Source organism: Hyperolius riggenbachi, chromosome 3 (assembly GCF_040937935.1).
Source record: "Hyperolius riggenbachi isolate aHypRig1 chromosome 3, aHypRig1.pri, whole genome shotgun sequence".
In the NCBI taxonomy this organism is placed as follows: Eukaryota; Metazoa; Chordata; class Amphibia; order Anura; family Hyperoliidae; genus Hyperolius; species Hyperolius riggenbachi.
In genome coordinates, this window is record NC_090648.1 from 178,393,483 (window position 1) to 178,411,402 (window position 17,920).

Sequence of the window (17,920 nt, forward strand, 5' to 3'; positions counted from 1 at the left end):
TCTGCTGTTTTTAGCATTACCGAATGCAGTAATGCTTGATGAATTGACTCTATAATGTACCTGCAAATATATATCACATACTTACCTCACCGTCAGTTCCTCTCAGAAGCTCACCATTTTCTTCTTACAATGATCCCTCACAGTTCTGACAAGATTTTGTCTGAACTGAAATATATCACTTGCTGTTAGTTATACATCAGTTGCTGTCAGTTATAACTGAAAACTGATGAGCAAGGTAATGTCCATGTTTCCCTATGGCTCAAGTGAGCAATATTACAATTTACCAGTGTGCTGACCAGGAAGCTGTTATGGGGTATTGGCCATTTTGAAAATGGAGGATGGAGAATTCATTGATCAGGATGCAGGTTAGGAAAAAGAGTTTGATGAGTAGGCTACACAGGCGGCAAGTATGATGTGTGTGTTTATTTTGACTTTTAATTTTCAGTTCAGGTTTTATTTAATACTGAAGCATGGTCTAGTAAGTTGGACCTTTTAAAACCAAAAACACTGAATAAAGTATGTTTGGACTTTGTGAAACTGTACTTGCAATACTGTTTCCGAAAAGAGAACTTTTGCATAATGTTGGAATTTGAGAGAGCAGTGCCTTTAAATACTGATACTAATGCTTAACCTCCTTAGCGGTAACCCCGTGTGTGACACGGGGTAAGCCGCCGGAGGGTGCCGCTCAGGCCCTGCTGGGCCGATTTAAATAATTTTTTTTGTTTGCTGGACGCAGCTAGCACTTTGCTAGCTGCGCCAGCACCCCGATCGCCACCGCCGCGCGCCCGATCGCCGCTATCCGGTGCGGCGCGCGGCCCCCCCCCCAGACCCCGTGCGCTGCCTGGCCAATCAGTGCCAGGCAGCGCCGAGGGTTGGAGCTGGACTCCCAATGACGTCCCGACGTCGCTGACGTCGGTGACGTCATCCCGCCCCGTCGCCATGGTGACGGGGGAAGCCCTCCAGGAAATCCCGTTCTTTGAACGGGATTTCCTGATCGGAGATCGCCGAAGGCGATCGAAGCGGGCGGGGGGATGCCGCTGATTTAAAAAAAAAAATTAAAAAAAACTGCTGCGCTGCCCCCTGGCGGTATTTTTCATACCGCCAAGGGGGTTAATATTTAATCGTCTGGGAGGAGGAGTTGTATCTCCATGCACATTAGTTTGCACCTAAGGGCCTGTACACACTGCTACGCTTGCACTGCACTTTTAAAATCGCATGCGCTTTTTAATCGCAAGGTCTTTTGAAAAATCATGAAAATCGTGAGGACCTGTACACACTGGTGCGATGCGATTTTTCTATTCTCATGAAGGCTTTGCGATTTAGAAATCGCATGCAATTTTAAAAGCGCAGCAGTGTGTACAGGCCCTTATGCATCTGTATGCTGTCCAATTGTATTCAGCACTAGTTGTTGCTTTTGATGGTTTTTGAGATTTAGGCTTTGTTCACATTGCGTTCCGATTGCGTTAGCGTTCGCTTGGGCATTTTTTTGCACGATTCCCGGCGCCTGGGTGGGCTGTGTGTTTTTGTTAAAAGCGCTTTTCTAAATGCTTTTCCAGAGCATTTTTTTAATTCACTCCCTGACGCAAGTCAGGAAGTGAACTCTTTCACCCGGAAAATAATAAATACAATGTATTTATTCTTAAAAACACGAATGCAATCGCTGCACAAAGCGATTTTGTGAGCATTTTGTGTTTTTCCTTTACCTTCCATTGAGGCAGAATCGCTTCAAAAAAGGTACAGGCAGCTCTTTGCTGAGCGCATCGGAAATGAACCGTTCAGATGCGAACTCTCTCATTGCACAAGCATTTTTAGGGCGATTTTGAAAATCGCCTGCGCTTAAAAAAGGGCAAAAACGTCCTTAGTGTTAACAAGCCCTTGTAGATGTGTTGGTGTCATATAAATGTTTCATATGTACTCTTTTCACTGTTTTGTATTCAATGGAAAATTATATGATTATATGCTCTAGTGTTCCCCAACCCTGTCCTCAAAGCCCACCACCAACAGTGCATGTTTTGTGGAAATCCCCAAAGGTAGTTAATCAGCTCTGCTGAGACACTAATTGCCTCACCTGTGAATGTTTGTGGTTTTCTGCACAACATGTACTGTTGGTGGGCCTTGAGGACTGGGTTGGGGAACCATGCTCTACAGCACTTAAGCACTTTCTTGAACCCAGGATCAGTACTAGGGAGGTTCAATACTGGGGGGCTCAATACTGAACCTATCCAAAGTACATAATTATATAGAGGTCCTCACTTGCTAATAAGTTATACAAGTGATATATCAGGGGAGGATACAGGTTAATTGTCATTTTAAGTGATTTTACATATGTATGATTTTGTAGACCTAATAAATATTGTTATACATTTATACAACAGGCAGTGCTGATGAGCCATTCTTGTCTCTTTTCTCAATGCATTACGTTCTTTATGACATGGCATGTATTGTAGTGACTTTGATTGGCCATGACGACCTGCTTGTCAGGTTGCCGTTGGCACTTCCGGGTATGCGGATAGCGCGGATTTCTAGCTGCAAACTGTCATCTTACAGTTTGCAACATTTATGCTATGGATCTTATGAGGTTTGTGGACATGATGGGGCAGATGCACACTCTGATTGGAGGCTACTGTTTATTCAGGTCAGTCATGGGGTAAAGATTATAGATCTCATTGTGGAACTGATGCAGTATAATTAGATTATGAATGGTAATTAAGGGGGAGGCTCTGTTTCTTAGATGCCAGGTGATTGATCACTGCTGGTTTTGATATATATATGTGCTTGTATCTTGTATCACTCATATGTCTGCACTTATCTGATGAAGGGGACCCTCCGTGGCCCCGAAACAATTGTCATGCTGTGCATTCAATAAATGTGCTTGGGAATTTGAACTGGTGTGCCGACCGACCTTGAATTGACAGGATCAGTACTAGGGAGGTTCAATACTGGGGGGCTCAATACTGAACCTATCCAAAGTACATAATTATATAGAGGTCCTCACTTGCTAATAAGTTATACAAGTGATATATCAGGGGAGGATACAGGTTAATTGTCATTTTAAGTGATTTTACATATGTATGATTTTGTAGACCTAATAAATATTGTTATACATTTATACAACAGGCAGTGCTGATGAGCCATTCTTGTCTCTTTTCTCAATGCATTACGTTCTTTATGACATGGCATGTATTGTAGTGACTTGATTGGTGCAGCACATTTCCTGAGTTTGTCTGTCAATGGTACAATAAAGTCCCCATTAAAACTAAGGCAACCGGAAGTCACAACTAACCGGCATGCCTGAGGGGATAACTGGGACTGTATTGGGGGGGGGGGGGGGGGGGGGTGCAGTGATTAAAATACTCACAGTGAGTCCAGCGAGTGTCCAGCACTGTCTTCTAACCTTCTTGTCGATCCTAGTGGCTTTTCGGCGTCCGTGAATGGCTCACGACATGTCATGTGCCACAACCCGGGTCAGGTGGCACGCCGGTAGCAGTGCATGAAGGACGTTGGAAAGCTGCTACGACTGAGAAGGAAGCTTAGAGGACGTCACTGGGCACTTGGTGAGTATTGGATTTAGCATGGGGAGGGAGGTTTTTGCTTTTTCAGGCCAGTTGCTCAAGCAACTGGCAAGTGCGTGAATCCGGCACCAGGCGATCCCAGCCGGTGCCGGATACCAGGGACTTTACTGTACTAACGTTGTGACTGATGTGTATATTTAGCACTATGTGTAAGTTCAAATGAGAGACAAGTGAAGGAGAAAGATGGACAACTAAATTAGGTCCCAAGAGAGGGGGCTGTCCTTCCACATGAGGGACATTTGTGACCTATAAGGCTGGGCAGGGTATTTTCCATTATGTTACCTAGCTGACATTTGTGCTTTGGCAACAGGAGAAGGGCCTTTCTCTGAGAATGAATAGACGTTTAGTGTGCCATGCTGTGACATTTCCACAATCATCACAAATATAGCAGCGTAAGAGGATAAAACAAGATTAATGACACAAGCAATGTTAAAATTACATTTTCTATTTAGAGAGGGGAATCCCAAGCTTCCCAAGTTTATTTCAGCACTTTGTGCACTTCTTATTATATCAATCATATGTAATTACATTTCTCATTTGCTTTTTTTTATGGGACATTTTAGAATGTGAAAAAGGAAAAACTGCTTACCGCCAGAGCTGGAGATGCCAGTTTACTAGCAGGCAATTTTGTTAACAAGTTCATTTAAAAAAAGCTTAGTTAACTTTCATTGGATTGGGCATTTAAATGAGAATTGCATTTGTAATTCATCCTTATTTAAATGTCGTCTTTGAAATGTTATTAGCTGTAGTCCAAATGATATTTTGTGAAGTCTTCAGATGAAGTGTGTAAGCAACAGTCAGTGGAGAGAAGAGCGGATGGTGCAGGAGACATCCCACTCTGGTCAATACAGTAGCAACTGCCTTACTTAAAGTGCACCTGAGACATTGACATCAAAAGGATTTATACTTACCTGTGGCTTCCTCCAGCCTGCTGTAATCTGTGGGCTCCCTAGGTGCCTGTCCATTCCTGTCTGTTCTGCCGCTGTCTGCTCTGGTGAAGTCCCCAACTGAGCCAGTCAGGGTCTACTGCGCATGTGCGGCTCTGGTCCCGTCCTTCCTTGGTGACGTTCTGCACCTTAGCAGTTATAGGCCTTAACTAACTGTGCAGGCACAGAATGCTCCAATCTAAGGGAGCGAGACCAAATAGGCTTCACATGCGCAGAACTCACCAACTACCAGGGCTGACAGCAGGAGAGTGCAAGGGATCAGACCAACACAGAGGGAGTCCAAAGGACTGGAGGAAACCCCAGGTAAGTGTAAATCCTTTTGATGTCAATTTCTCAGGTTTGTCTTAAAGCACCCCTGAACCAAGATTGATTATTTGCAGGCAAATATATCCATGTGAAGTTAGTGCTATGACACACCTCACAGCAACCTCCTTACTTCTGTGCGCCCCCTCGGGTTCCTGCAATCCTCCTCTTAAATATTCGACTGGTAGGCCCGTTGAATATGGACAAGGATGAAGAGATGGTCCTCCTCCTATATACGCGCCCAGGCCATCCAACCTGACACCTCTTTCCCACCCAGTTTACGCCCTCTTCATGCTTGCTCCCAAGTCTCCAGCTCTCAATGCACAGAGATAGGCGAGATGCATAGACGCTGCACGTGAAAACACTGACACAGAAGCAGTTACAATTTTTAAAATGAAGGAGCCGGACAGCTGCTGAACTAGGCAGGAACAATGCAGGATGCCATACTGATTCTGCGGGAGGTAAGTATTTAGAATATATGTTTATTTCAATGTTTTTTTCTTTTATTCAGAGGTGCTATAATCCAGTACACTCTGCTATAAAGAATCAGTAATGTGGGGAGCCTGTACTGTATTTGTGAATGTATGACAGAAGTCTGTTCTGGTGCAAGGCTCTGTGTCACTGCATAGCCTTCTGAGAGGGGGTAAGACCATTGTTACCCCTCACCCCTTCTGCCATACTTAATGGAAACATTTTAGTATAAATTGTGCTGTAATCATTTCCAATAATTGAAACAAAATTTGCATCAAGTAGGAAATATTTGCATTTTGTTGCTCTTCTCTACTTTCAAGTAGAAATGTTTAATGAGATGCCAATAGTTCTGTCTGGCATGCAAATGTAATGCAGCTTGGAATAGAACCAGTCAAATTAACTTCCTGTTGATTTTTATTGGCCCAATTCCAAGCTGCACACAATTTGCTCTGAAATGTGCTAACTGGAATTATTTGTATCTCATTGGCCACCTCTACTCTCAAGTACTAGTTTCTACTACTATATTGCTGTTGGTTCCAGCCTGTAATGTTATTAAGTACAACCGATAGCAATGTAGTGGGAGGAAAACAGCAGCAGAAGACAGGAGAGACGTTCATGCTGTGTAACCAGCATATTGCTGAATATAATGCAACCAATATGACTATTAAAGCAGAATATAACCCTGCATTTCAACTTTGCTCTAAAACATTATTTACAGCATATTAGCATTTTTTTTTTACTAGACCAGCATTGGAAGGGTTACACACAGAGCTTTAAAGTTCCGTGGAGAGACATGCTGCCCGCAGTCGAAGTTTAGATAGATACATTTAAGTAAACAGAATGTAACAAGTGGTGAATGTTACATACTCTTTGGCTGTCCTCCAGCTCCTGCACAGTCAGAGAGAGTGAGTCACATTACTTACTTGTTACATTGTGTCTCCACGAACACTCTCTCTGACTGTGCAGGAGCTGGAGGACAGCCAAAGAGTGTGTAACATTCACCACTTGTTACATTCTGTTTACTTAAATGTATCTATCTAAACTTCGGCTCCGGGCAGCATGTCTCTCCACGGAACTTTAAAGCTCTGTGTGTAACCCTTCCAATGCTGGTCTAATAAAAAAAAATGCTGGTTGCATATAATATGCTGTAAATAATGTTTTAGAGCAAAGTTGAAATGCAAGGTTATATTCCGCTTTAAATGTATCTATCTAAACTTCGGCTGCGGGCAGCATGTCTCTCCACGAACTTTAAAGCTCTGAGTGTAACCCTTCCAATGCTGGTCTAGTAAAAAATAAAAATGCTGGTTGCATATAGTATGCTGTAAATAATGTTTTAGAGCAAAGTTGAAATGAAGGGTTATATTCCGCTTTAAAGAATAACTACTGATAAGTAACCTGCTGTGAGGCAACAAGGAGTTGGGATACACTAAGGAAGAAGGGGTCTTATCTACCAGTCAACAACAAAAGCTTAACACTACTGGTATTATCCAATGAACAATTTCAGTAATATCAATGAAAAATGTATGTACTTTGCAAGAATCACCTTTCAGGAATTTCTTTGCCCTTTTCTCAGTTGTTGTAACAGTTTTGTTATTTATCATTAACCCTTTGCACTCGTATGTCCTGCATAGCGGGACATTACGAATTTCCGCTTGCGCTCGTATGTCCCGCAATGCGGGACATTTTCCGTGTGGCAGTTTGCGGCGCTTCAGGACCCCCCGCAATGCCCGATCCTCTCCTGGCTATTAGTGGGCATGTAAAACTACATGCCCACACAATCAGTACCCCCCTGCCTGAAAACCGGAGGAGCGTGATTGGCGCACCAGGAAGTAACAGATGCAATGAAATTTAATTGCATCTGTCTTGCAGAATTTTTGCAGATTTTTTTTTTTTAACATACTGATTCCTTGCTGGTTCCTTTTTGCAGATTCCTTTCTGCAAATTACATGCAACATACTTGCAGATTACATTGCAGTTTTCCTGCAGATTGCTTGCAAAGTTGCATAGAGAATCAATGGCATCCTATGGAATGGACTGGGGGAGAGTGTAAATAGTAGCCAGTATTTTATTGCTAATATGCCCAATCGAAATACCAAAGATTCCATTGTGTGTAGGGACAGTAAGCACCCGGGTGGCAGGCATAAAACCACCTATTATTGTGAAACTTGCTCACGCAGGCCTGGATTACACCCAGGAAACTGTTTTATAATTTACCATACCTTGGCTTTCTCCTCTGCTACCAGCCAATAGAAGATGCCAAGCTGTCCAAATAAGGTATCAAATTAAACGTTATAATGTGTTCTTTAAAATAAGATATACCATGTTACTGTGTTACGTTCCATGTTAAAATGGGAGAGAGAGTAAGAGGGAAAGTGCATTTCTGTAAAAAAAAAAACTCCGAGCAGAAACAACTCCCTTTAGGAAAGAACTCAGAGTGGAAAGGGTTAAAGGGATCCTGAACTGAGTAAAATTATTTAAAATAAGCACATGATGTACCAGCAAATGCATATGACATACTTACCTCGCCGTCAGTTCCTCTCAGAAGTCCAACCTTTTCTTCTTACAATGATTCCTTCCAGTTCTGAAAAAACATTGGCAGAACTGGAACATGTCAGTTGCTGCCAGTTATATATCAGTTGTTGTAAGTTATAGCTGAAAGGACAACTGATGAGCAAGGTAATGTCCATGTTTCCCTATGGCTCAAGTGGGCGATATTACAGTTTAACAGTGCGCTAACCAAGAAGCTGTTATGAGGTCATGGCCATTTTCAAAATGGAGGAATGGAGAATTCCATTGATCACAGTGGACAAACAAGACATAGGATAGGAGAAAGAAATTGATGAGTAGGCTACACTGGAGGGAAGTATAATGTGTGTATGTTTATTTTGACTTTTAAAGGAATACTGTAGGGAGGTCAGGGGAAAATGAGTTGAACTTACCCGGGTCTTCTAATGGTCCCCCACAGACATCCTGTGCCCGCGCAGCCAATCACCGATATTCCGGTCCCGCCTCCGGTTCACTTCTGGAATTTCAGACTTTAAAGTCTGAAAACCACTGCGCCTGCGTTGCCGTGTCCTTGCTTCTGCTGATGTCACCAGGAGCGTACTGCGCAGGCCCAGTATGGTCTGCGTATGCGCAGTATGCTCCTGGTGACATCAGCGGGAGCGAGGACACAGCAAAGCAGGCGCAGTGGTTTTCAGACTTAAAAAGTCTGAAATTCCAAAAATTAACTGGAGGTGGGGCCGGAGCATCGGTGAGTGGCTGCGCGGGCAAAGGATGTCTGTGGGGGACCATTAGAAGCCCTGGGTAAGTTCGTTCATTTTCCCCCGACCCCCCTACAGTATTCCTTTAATTTTCAGTTCAGGTTCAGTTCACGATAAATTGTATTTCAGATCTTACATACATTAGAATTGAATGTAGAAGACTGTGTGAATACTTACTGCAGATAAATTGTGTTGAGGTCTGCAGTACGTGAACACTGACACTTTGGTCTGCTGAAACAGATACAGGCTGTTTGGGCCAAACTATTCATAGCAAGAAATAATTTTCAATCTTGTCAAAGTGAAAGATCTGTTGGCAAAGGTCCATTTGAGTCCAAACAATGGATTGGCATCTTATTTCTATAGCAACCTCACCCAGCATTAAATCCACAGATTGTTGTATCATCAGACCTCTCACTGAAGTGTATTATTATTTAGTATTCATATAGCCCTGACATCTTTCGCAGTGCTTTACAGAGTATATAGTCCTGTCACCAGAGCAGGGACAAGGTCCTCAAGCACCCAAGGCTGAGACACCAAAGTGCGCCCCTCCATCCCTACAACCCCAGCTGTCACACACTGATTGCTATTAGACTAAGACTAAGAGGGCCACAGGGCCCCCAACCTCCCCAACACCTTAATATCTAGTTATCTGGCTTGCAGTCACTGCTATGTATCCCCTTTTCTTATTTATTTCTGCTTCATACACAATTAGGAATGACAGCTGAATGAATTGTGCGCCCCCTCCTGCACTGCGCCCTGAGGCTGGAGCCTCTCTAGCCTATGCCTTGGCCCGGCTCTGCCTGTCACTAACAGCCCCTCAGAGCGGCTCCAAACCTAATCCCTATGATAGTGATAGTAAATAGTGCTGGAATTCAAACCAAGGTCAAGAGCTGGGCTGCAAGGTGAGAGCTCTATCCACTTTTACACCCTTTATCATAAGAAATATGGACAACACAACCTATTTTCATAGACATAGCAGTGTGTCCGAAGATATTGCAATGCATTGTCATGTGTGAATCTGAAGGTAGTGGACGGCTATAGGTGCTTGCCAACCTACCATTTGCAGGTTGTTATGACTAGAGATGGTTAATGAGATGCAAATAATTCTAAGTTCATTCAGAATTATGCAAATTTTGTGTGCAGCTTGAAAATGCACCAATCTATTTCTGACTTGCAAGGATTTGGTTGGTTTATTTACAAGCAACATTCATTTGCATACCGAATTTGTATAATCTTGTATGAACTTGGAACATTCTGCAGTTCGTTTACCATCCATAGTTATTACTATCATGGCCAACTATAGTCTATAGAAAGCTATTGGTGTGATCAAACAAGTTTTAATAACCCCAGTCTCTGTTCAGCACTATAGCATACAAACCATATACAGTGATGTGAAAAACTATTTGCCCCCTTCCTGATTTCTTATTCTTTTGCATGTTTGTCACACTTAAATGTTTCTGCTCATCAAAAACCGTTAACTATTAGTCAAAAATAACGTAATTGAACATAAAATGCAGTTTTTAATGATGGTTTTTATTATTTAGTGAGGAAAAAAAAACTCAAAACCTACATGGCTCTGTGTGAAAAAGAAATTGCCCCCTGAACCTAATAACTGGTTGGGCCACCCTTAGCAGCAATAACTGCAATCAAGCATTTGCGATAACTTGCAACGAGTCTTTTACAGAGCTCTGGAGGAATTTTGGCCCACTCATCTTTGCAGAATTGTTGTAATTCAGCTTTATTTGAGGGTTTTCTAGCATGAACCGCCTTTTTAAGGACATGCCACAACATCTCAATAGGATTCAGGTCAGGACTTTGACTAGGCCACTCCAAAGTCTTCATTTTGTTTTTCTTCAGCCATTCAGAGGTGGATTTGCTGGTGTGTTTTGGGTCATTGTCCTGCTGCAGCACCCAAGATCGCTTCACCTTGAGTTGACGAAAAGATGGCCGGACATTCTCCTTCAGGATTTTTTGGTAGACAGTAGAATTCATGGTTCCATCTATCACAGCAAGCCTTCCAGGTCCTGAAGCAGCAAAACAACCCCAGACCATCACACTACCACCACCATATTTTACTGTTGGTATGATGTTCTTTTGCTGAAATGCTGTGTTATTTCTACGCCAGATGTAACGGGACACGCACCTTCCAAAAAGTTCAACTTTTGTCTCGTCGGTCCACAAGGTATTTTCCCAAAAGTCTTGGCAATCATTGAGATGTTTTTTAGCAAAATTGAGACGAGCCTTAATGTTGTTTTTGCTTAAAAGTGGTTTGCGCCCAGTCTCTTTCTTATGGTGGAGTCGTGAACACTGACCTTGAGGCAAGTGAGGCCTGCAGTTCTTTAGATGTTGTCCTGGGGTCTTTTGTGGCCTCTCGGATGAGTTTTCTCTGCGCTCTTGGGGTAATTTTGGTCGGCCGGCCACTCCTGGGAAGGTTCATCACTGTTCCATGTTTTTGCCATTTGTGGATAATGGCTCTCACTGTGGTTCGCTGGAGTCCCAAAGCTTTAGAAATGGCTTTATAACCTTTACCAGACTGATAGATCTCAATTACTTTTGTTCTCATTTGTTCCTGAATGTCTTTGGATCTTGGCATGGTGTCTAGCTTTTGAGGTGCTTTTGGTCTACTTCTCTGTGTCAGATAGCTCCTATTTAAGTGATTTCTTGATTGAAACAGGTGTGGCAGTAATCAGGCCTGGGGGTGACTACAGAAATTGAACTCAGGTGTGATAAACCACAGTTAAGTTATTTTTTAACAAGGGGGGCAATCACTTTTTCACACAGGGCCATGTAGGTTTTGAGGTTTTTTTTTCACTAAATAATAAAAACCATCATTTAAAACTGCATTTTTTGTTCAATTATGTTATCTTTGACTAATAGTTAACGGTTTTTGATGAGCAGAAACAAAAATGTGACAAACATGCAAAAGAATAAGAAATCGGGAAGGGGGCAAATAGTTTTTCACATCACTGTATATGCAAACCATATACAAAAAGTAGTACACAAAAAGGTATCCTGATTCATTTAAACTCTAGGAATTCCCCACTAATAGGAATTGGAATTCCTCACTAATAGGCAAGTGGCTAATGCCACGTATACCTTTTTGGAAAGGATAGATGGCTAAAGGAAGCATTGTCTGTCAGAAAGAACCTTCATTTTCAACATGTGGTTTGCATACCGCAGAAGGTACTTATGTTTTGCTCAGAAAGTACTTAAACGTTCACAGCCAGTCTATCAAAACATATTATAACATAAAAGAAATAATTCACAAACACACAATAACAATAATTTTAGTTAAAGAGACACTGAAGCCTAAAAAAAAAACTGTTTTTACTTCAGTCTTCTTTAGCATGAATGCCCAACCTGAAACGCCACATCCCTGCGGCTGAACTCTCAATTAATACCCCTGAAATCCCCGGGGAGCTTTGGGCAGTAGCTCTGCCTCTACTCACGTCAATCAGCACTGATCGCCGCCTCTCCCTGCCCTTCTCAGTCTTCTTTCACTGAGAGAGGCCAGGAGAGGCGGCGATCAGCGCTGATTGACTGGACTGGAGGCAGAGCTACTGCCCAAAGCTCTGCCTCTACACGGAAGGAGCCCCAAATCTTCCCTGGGGATTTCGGGGGGTTTAAATTGAGAGTTTAGCCGCAGGGATGATTCATTTCAGGTAGGGCATTAATGCTAAAGAAGACTTTGAAGTAAAAACAGGGTTCTTTTGAGGGCTTCAGAGTCTCTTTAAACAGGAACTGTAATGACATATAGTACACTGTAATTAATCATTCAAGCTACTTTACCCTAATTAAACTGGTTTTGCATCAGAACTGCTTCTTATAACTACTGTATAACTTGCTGCATATTGGTTTGTAACCCCACCCTTCCATTGATATTTAGCCCAGATTATGTTATGCAGCCTTCTACCCAAGACCACTTTGGGAGATTAAGTAATATTCCTGCTCACGTCACAGGAAAAAAACAAAACACAATTGTTCACCTTGCCAAGTTGCCAGCAGTAAAAATGTTGGCATCTGATAGACTTAAAGAGACACTGAAGCCAGGTTAAATTCCCTTTTTTAACTTGTATTTATGTTCATCATTATAACCCAAGCCAAATCGCCGCCATCCCACGGCAAAACGAGGGGTAAATACCCCCCAAATCCCCTCTGTTCAGTCCGGGGAGCGCTTCCTGAATGAGGCAGAGCTAATGGCTGTAGCTGTTCCTCTCAGCACGTCAATCTTGGCTGATCGCCGCCTCTCCCCGCCTCTCTCAATCTGCCTTCACAGAGAGGGGCGTGGGAGAGGCGGAGATCCGTGCGGCGATTGACGCGCATGGAGGTAGAGCTGCAGCCGTAAGCTCTGCCTCCATGAGCCGCAAAATCCACGACCAAGAAAGTTGTGGATTTTGCAGGGTGTATTTGGGGGTATTAACCCCTCGTTTTACCGCGGGATAGCGGCGATTTAGCTTGGGTTATAGTTATGAACATAAATACAAGTTAAAAAAAGGAATTTAGCCTGGCTTCAGTGTCTCTTTAAGAATATAAATTATGGTAAAATAAAACTTTACATTATGCAAAACACTGAATAAGTAATAACCAACAACAAGATGTCCATGAAGACCCAAAGCTATTGAGCTTATAAATAGATAAAGTAGATAATCAAATTAAATTAGATATATCAATTATCTATAAAATTATAGATATATATTATCTATAAATTAGATAATCAAAATGTATTGAGGAACACAAAATCTATTAAAAACAATTGAAAGAAATGAGGGGCACACTGCCACGCCCAAAACTGATCAATCGTAATACGAAAATAAATTCATACATAAATAGTTCACACCAATGATCAGTAAGCCTACATTATTCCATGATTATTTGCTACCAAGCAGATTAAATAATTACTGACCGCTACCATACTCAAGCAAATCAATAAGTCATTAAATTTAAAGTGTCTCTTGCAATATTGTGCAAAGTTGCAGAACAAGCCAATAATTCATATTACAAACAATGACATAAGTAGTGAAAAGCCTAATAAAAGCTGCAAAGTGCAGCAATTCAGTTAATAATAAAGCAGCATGCCAATAATAAATGGAAAAAAAAACGTTTGCAATAAAATTCACTAAATGAATATTGTAAAAATAAGCAATTCTATTCATTAAGTTGTATACAGTAAAGTTCCTATTTAAATAAAAGGATAAAATACTAAACTCACAACACAATAAATTAAACAAAGGTAAATACAATTCAGTCTCAGGGGAGAAAAGGGTTACATTATTTTGCATATTACAATACATACAGAAGGTACACACTTTAACCATCACCTTCAAGAAGGCCCTCAAAACTCACCTTTTCACTCTTGCCTACCACCCCTCACAATTGCTCTAAACCCACAGCCGAACTCTGGTCCCCTACCTCTCGTGTCCCTACCTCTCCCTCTAGATTGTAAGCCTTTGGGCAGGGTCCTCACTCCTTTTGTGTCCTACCTGATCATGCACCTCTATTATTGTGCACCCATGCTATGCATTTGAGTGAACCTAACTTGCCTAACTCCATGCTCCCATCCAGTGACTGACTAAGCATTACCTTGTACTCATACTGTGCTGTGTGATCTGGTTTTCTTGTATTCCTGTATTGTCATATTGCTGTTTGTCACCCCTAAATATTGTCTGTAACCTAAATTAATGTCCAGCGCTGCGTAATATGTTGGCGCTTTATAAATACAACAAATAAATAAATAAATAAATAAATAAACCATTCAAATAAGTGTGCAATGCATTTATGGCGACTTTAAACATGCTGCTATGAGCAGAGGCTTATACATGATTGGTTGTTTGACTTTTGAACAATTAAAGCCAAAATATAGCAGCATACAGTCCGGACAAGCAGCCTTTGTAAAGAAGATCAGCAATGGCATACTTCATATTACTAGCAGTACAGTTAAAAATAGAGGCAGAAGCAAAGAATTGTAATTTGGGGATCAAGGAAGATCAACATCCTTTCAAAAATATGGATTTGTGGCAGATACCTTTACGGATTTAGTGATTACTTGTGTGTTATTTCTAAATGATTGAATTAATTACCACACAGAACCTTATACTCATTGTGCCTTCAAGGGATGTTATAGCAATATGCTACTGTACTGTAGTAGAGTTTCACCAAGCAGTAAAGCTAATTTGATTTGCCTTTGGAAATAGCTGATGCTTGCCATGGAAATTGAGTACGAGAAAGGACTTGTTTTTTATTGGCCACAATCTCAGGGGGAACCTTGATAAATCACTTTTCTCCACTCTCTCGCTCAGTTCGCCTAATAATAAAGTATTAAATGTGAGATTTGTACCAAGGCCAAGGAAACACCTTCATGGTTGACATGTCTTCCTTTAACCAGAGAGAGCGGAGCTCTGTAAATGAGTCACAACACGTTGTACGGCTTGGATATTGCCCTGCAGTTGTTAGCCACGCTTTGCCAACATTTATTTTAAGGCTAACATTTTGTGTCGCCCGGTGCGTAGTGCTCATATTGTCTAATATTAGACATGTGAAATGTCTCTGTTTAGTAAGGAAAATTCTTCTGCGCTGCACATGGATTCCCATCATCCCTCTTGACCCAAAGCAGATGGAAACGGAGGATCAGACAAGAATATTTTTTAGAAACACCTCTTGGGGTATAAAGGAACAGATTTTTTAAATTATAAAATGAATGTACTTTCGAGTGTTTTATTATTTTGAAGAGCTGGTTCTGCAGAAGTACACTTTATCTCACTGCAGACACTATTTCTGTCTGTCTTGGATAGAAAGCACCATGGACGAGCAGACAATTCCTCTAACATGCAAGCCTCTAGTTAACCAGGAATTGGAATATGTGTTGGTTAATCCAAGTCACCAACTGCTGTCAGTTACCTGGCAGCGATGTTAAACAGAAACTGTAGTGAAAAGGGAAAAAAATAAATGAATACTTTGCAAAGTAAGAAATTAAAAAATAAAAAAGAGATCAGTAAATGATTGATATTAGCCAGTGCTTACGTATTATCCCATCTGGAAAGTTTGACAGCTTTTTGTTAGAGTTTGGTTTGCTCCCCCAGAAAGATCTAACTATTTCTGGAAAGCTAAAAATCCCGGCTTTCTGTTGCACTGGGTTCTGAGTTGGTATGATGCTCAGTTCCCAAGTTATGGGGTTTTGAAGGAGGGGTGTCCCCTGAACTTGGCTGCAGAAAGTGCAATTACAGAAGTACGGGATGAACCCGACATGATGATAAGCAGCACACCCGGTAGGTCTTCTTCTTTCTTCGCAGCATAAATCTGTGTCTTCAAAACTTATGTCAAGTGCCCTGGGTCTCTCATTACAGATGAAGGAGCAGCGCAGCTATGCACCCTTGTCTCCTCTCTGACTTACTGGTATGGGCAGGAGACTTAATTCCACTGTGCTCTCTGCAGCAAAGTGCAGTGGACACCCGTCCCCCTAACTTGGGAATAGGGCATCACATTGACTCGGGACCCAGTGCAAAGTAAAGCTGGGACTTTCAGCTTTCCAAAAATGGTTAGATCTAGCTAGGGGGTCAAACAAAACTTTAACAAAAAGCTGCCAATCTTTCCAGATGGGATAATACGTAGCCATATAATTTGTTCATATTGTTCGATCCATAATCAGCCTGCACATAATCATCTTTACTACAGGCAGACAAGAAAAAAAAAAACAGACAGCACCAACTGCCACACAGGGGTGTAACTACTTTAGGACCAAGGTGATTGAAATCTATGCCCTGTTTCGGTGGTTACCTGGCTGGCAGGTTGTAGATTTCATTCACCGCTGCATGGCGCATCCGCCGTTTTCGACGATCCCGGCACTGAATCCCTGACGTGTCCCGTTGCAGCTCACTTGCTCTGCCTGTTTCTATGACGGCAGAGCCCTGTGAGACAGTCAGGAGTCGATTTTATTGACTCCTGGCCGTGTCTATCAATGTAAGCAACTGTCATAGGCTTACATTGATAGACACGGTCAGGAGCCAGTGTAAGCGACTCCTGGCCGGTTCACATGACTCTGGCGTCATAGAGACGGCAGAGTGGATTTCCTGAAGATCCCGGCGTGTGGCGAGTATATGCGGTGATTCATCGGGATTCCATCGTTATTGTACCAGCGGTCTCTGGTCCTTAAGGGGGCAGAGACCACTGGTACTTAAGTGGTTAATAGGGACCCCCTGCAAGATTAATAGCATGGGGCCCCCTTGGTCCTCGAACCCCATGTGGGTCACAGGATTGGGAGCCAGCGATTGGCAGCAGAGTGTTCTCCTGTAAAGCAGCGTCTGGAAGCAGGAAAAAATTATACACGCTCCTGCACACGGTTTTTGTGAGCAAACAGGGAAGTTTATTGCTAATTGGCTGCACTTGCGGTTGAGGAAAGAGATGAAGGGGGTCCTCAAAGCCTCTGGGCCCCCTGTGATGGTAGGGGCCGCCGGGGTGATTGTTACAGCCATGCTGCCACAATATCAGCCATACAGACCCCCCTGATGATCTATTTGAGAAAAGGTAAAGGTTTCTTCTGGGAAGGGGGGTATCGGCTACTGATTAGGATAAAATTCAAATGGTTACAGTTACAGTTCCTTGGTTGCAGTTCCTCTTTGAAGTGACTCTTTAACTCTGTGGCATTTTTAGAATGTTTCATCCACTTCTCAACATTAAATAGTATTAGGATCTCAGCGACCTCAAGCATAACAGTTATATTGTAGGAAAGGAAATTATTTTGCAGGAGACATGGTTATAAAAGTGGGTGTTAAATACTTTGTCATCGTTTAGACCACTCTCCATTTGTCCGTTACAGTGTGACGATTTCATGTTCTCCATTATGGTACTTCCTGTTATAGTGTCCCCAGTATAGTTCCTTTTATTACTCTCCCAGTTATAGTAACCCATATTTGAGTGTTCCTCATTAAATCCCCCCACTATAGTGCTCCTTACAGTGCCCTCTGTTACAGTGCTCCTTATTATATACTAACTCCACTGTTATAGTGGGTCCTGGGCAGCAATGGAGGGCCAGAAGAGGATCCATGAAGCCTCTGGACCATCCAGAGGCCTCCCAGTACTAAGATAAGTTTCCAGATCGTAACCCCTTTCTCGTTGTCCTGTCACAGGCTTTCTTTATTTACCCTAGGTTTTCTGAAGATAAAGGATAAACAAGCAAAGCCTTTTACACTCGCTGGCCCATATGTAATTCACTTTTTCTCCTGAATTTTCTCCTAGGTGAAATTTTCACATATTGTCATAAAATGCCTTTAAAACCACCGGCAAGTAATAAAATACTAAAATAATTGTGATAGGACTTAGGCCCGGTTCACATTAGCGGTGGCCGTCCGGAATCGCCGTGCCGGAGCCGCAC